General features: G+C 41.2%; 1 pseudogene; it reads left to right on the top strand.

Moving 5' to 3' along the window:
- The first annotated feature begins 2,047 nt into the window (after positions 1-2,047).
- LOC114090602 (translationally-controlled tumor protein-like) lies at positions 2,048-2,562 on the top strand (annotated as a pseudogene).
- The last annotated feature ends 1,059 nt before the right edge of the window (positions 2,563-3,621 follow it).

Genomic DNA, 3,621 nt, shown 5'->3' with positions numbered 1-3,621 from the left:
AGGCAGCTCCTGAGTCTTGTCCAGAAGCCCAAAGTAAAACTAATTGTGTTCAACACGTACACATGTATGTCTTCTATATGAAGTGCAGTTTTAGGAAAGAAATGTGGAATAAATGTGCAAAAAGAAGAAAATGCTTCTAAAATACCAAGAACAATGAGAGCAATCTAGCCCTTCCAAAGAATTAAATATGTTACAAGGCTATAATAACTAACAACCAATATGGATACATGAATAGATAGAGGAATTGGGCAGAAAACATAACCTGGAAGAATTCTACCCATAGATGAGCACTTAGTACAGGAAAAAAGGCAGCTTTTTATATCAGTAGGGGCACAAATTATATATCTGCAAACAAATAGCTATTGGAAAAAATAAGTTGGATCTCTAGCCTACGCTCTACAAGAAAATAAACCCCAGATACTGGAAAGATGTCAGTGTTTTCTAAAAAAGGAAAAAAAGAAAGTTGAGGAAAAAAATCCCTTATAAGAGGATTAAAGGAAATCTTGGAAGAGAGTTTCGATGCCCCAAAACGGAATGATTCAAACTCCAGAAACTATTTAGCAAGAAGAAAAGAGACTTGATTACTTAAAATTCTTTTTAAATGTCTGCATGGGAAAAAAACAATATGAAGTTAACAAAAAGAAAAAAAACTATAATTTTAAGTCTACCAGCTCAAATAGGATAAAGCAAGCTTGTCTTTTGGTCAAGTTGAGGCACATGGAGTTGAATTCAAGGAAGACCCAAGGTTTTGCTGCTTCTGAGAAAGTGTCTGAGCCTCGAGCTCCTCAACTCCAAAATGGGATGAAGGTGGCTTCTTCTTTGGAGGTTGTGGTTGAGGTTACGGGCAACAACAACCTGACGTGGAATGTCTGTGACTGTGCAGAGTGACCAGTTCACCTCTCAAGGGATCTTTGCTCGATTTCAGTACCACATAAGAAATGCTTAGAGATTGGGGAAAAAAAGGATATGTCACACCCAGCTGGGAAATCAAGAAATGCTCCTGAGCCCAAAGGATTGACAGCCAGAGAAAAATTACAGAGCACAAAGAGGAGCAAGCCTAGTGGAGAGCACATCACACCTCCAGACAGTGAGCCACTGGGACAGCGTGAGCCACAACGGGTTAGATGTCACAACACCCCTCCCCCCCAGCTCCAGCCATTTGGCAACCATGGGCACATCTCTGCCTATAAGTAGGAGCTCTTTGCTCTTGCAATCTATATTTGGTTCTGGAATGGTGCACATTGGTACGTTCATCACAATAAGATCAGTGCCAACCAGATGACAGAAATGCAATTAGTCTTTGTGTTGTGTGTGTGTGTGTGTGTGTGTGTACCAACATATGAGAGCTGGAATAATAAAGAGTAATGACTATCATTTATTTAGCACCCACTCTCTGCCAGGCACTGTATCAGTCACTCATATCCATATTCAATCAAATATTTATGAAGTGCTCCTCGTGGGCTTATTGTTATCACAAGTGCTGGGGAGAATCATTCATAATGCTGCCCCTGACTTCATAGTGCTCAGAGCTCAGCGGGGTCCATGGGCGGCTGGCAGCAACTGTGAGGCACCATACTAAGTGACAAGGGGAACAGAGCGTGTGTACGGAGGGTGCCTACCCATACTTGGATGTATTAATACAGACATTAATTATGATAAAATTGGCAGTTTTGAATGGGAAAAGGCAGTCACAAAGGGCTTGGGAGGAAGTGGTACCCTGATTCCGTTGCAGGGGTGAGCAGAAGAGTATTCTGCCAGTGCTCTGAGCCATTACTTCCCAGGGATTCTTCATCAGCCATCCCCACTCCTCAAGCCACACCCTCGGTTTTCTTCTCAATTCCACCCCTTAGACCATAACTGTATGAGTGCACCCCAGTCTTGCCTCTCTCTATGAAGACCCTATTCTGGTTTTTACTCCACCCACTTCTGCCTCTCCCCAGCTGCACCATGCTGGCTGAGAGCTCTGGGCTCCTGCTGAATAGTACCACAGCCTTCTCCCTCCAGTTGCCATCAGGATTATCTACTGGGACCTCATTGGGCCAATAAGATGTTCTCTGACATGCACAAGATCCAGGAGATAGCGATGATCTATGCCTGGAGGTAGAGGGCAAGATGGTCAGTAGGACAGAGAGTAACATCTACACCTCGATCATTGATGGAAATGACTCCACTGAAGGACCCGAGGGTAAAGGTACCCAAGGCACATAATCACTGGTGTTGATGTTGTCATGAACCATCACTTGCAGGAAACCCGCTTCACAAAGCCATGTAAGTACATCAAAGATTACATGAATCAATCAAAGGCAAACTTGGCGAACAGAGACCAGAAAGAGTCAAACCTTGTATGACAGAGGCCATAGAACAAATTGAGCTCATTCTTGCTTTAAAAAAAAAATACCATTTCTTTATTGGTGAAAACATGAATCCAGATGGCATGATGACTCTCCTGGACAACCATGAGGATGGTATGACCCCCACATGATTTTCTTTAAGGATGGTTTAGAAATGGGAAAACGTCAACAAATTTGTCAGTTACTTTGGATCTGTCATCTGTCAGCATAACCGGCTGCTGCTTATTACCCACAGAACACCAGGACCTAAAGACAAACGGGACTGAGGTCATCTTGAGCTCATTTATTTGACCATGATTTCTTTTTTTTTTTTAATGGCTTTTATTTTTTAAAAACATGACAGCGAAATACATCACAATTCTTATTACACACATAGAGCACAATTTTTCATATCTCTGTATATAAAGTATGTTCACACCAATTCATGTCTTCATACACGTACTTTGGATAATGATGTCCATCACATTCCACCATCATTGCTAACCCCCTGCCCACAACTCTTCCCCTTCCACCCCTCTGCCCTATCTATAGAGTTTGTCTATTCCTCCCATGCTCCCTCTCCCTACCCCACTATGAGTCAGTCACTTTATATCAGAGAAAACATTCGCCATTTGTTTTTTTGGGATTGGCTAACTTCACTTAGCATTATCTTCTCCAACGCCATCCGTTTACCTGCAAATGCCATGATTTTATTCTCTTTTATTGCTGAGTAAAATTCCATTGTGTATATATGCCACATTTTTAATCCATTCATCTACTGAAGGGCATCTAGGTTGGTTCCACAGTTTAGCTATTGTGAATTGTGCTGTTATAAACATTGATGTGGCTGTGTATTTTGACCATGATTTCTTTGGGGTAGAGACATTGTTTTTTGGGGTTTTTTTTGTTTTTTTTTTAAAGAAAACATGTCATGTAAGTTGTCTAAACAATAAAATGCATTTAAACTCAAAAACAAACAAAGAAACCCCTGTTCTGGGACTGTAGAAATTCTGTTCTGGTCTCCCAAACCTCTCCTGGTTCAGAGTAGTTACTATTGTGGCCTATAAAGACAGTCTCAGATGATGGGTCTTATGATTTCAAGTTTCTTCACTGTTTAGGCCTCCATTAAGCCTCTATTTTGATCTCATCTCTTTAAGCCTCTATTTTCTCATCTGTAAACTGAATTAATAACGACTTCATAAGGTGATGCTGAGGACTAATAATGAAGCCCTTGATGCTGTTCTGGGCTCCTGAGAATTCAGTAAACATTAGCTAGTCTTACTAAAAAGCA

Source organism: Marmota flaviventris, chromosome 15 (genome assembly GCF_047511675.1).
Source record: "Marmota flaviventris isolate mMarFla1 chromosome 15, mMarFla1.hap1, whole genome shotgun sequence".
NCBI lineage: Eukaryota > Metazoa > Chordata > Mammalia > Rodentia > Sciuridae > Marmota > Marmota flaviventris.
This window is presented reverse-complemented; position numbering and strand designations above follow the sequence as displayed.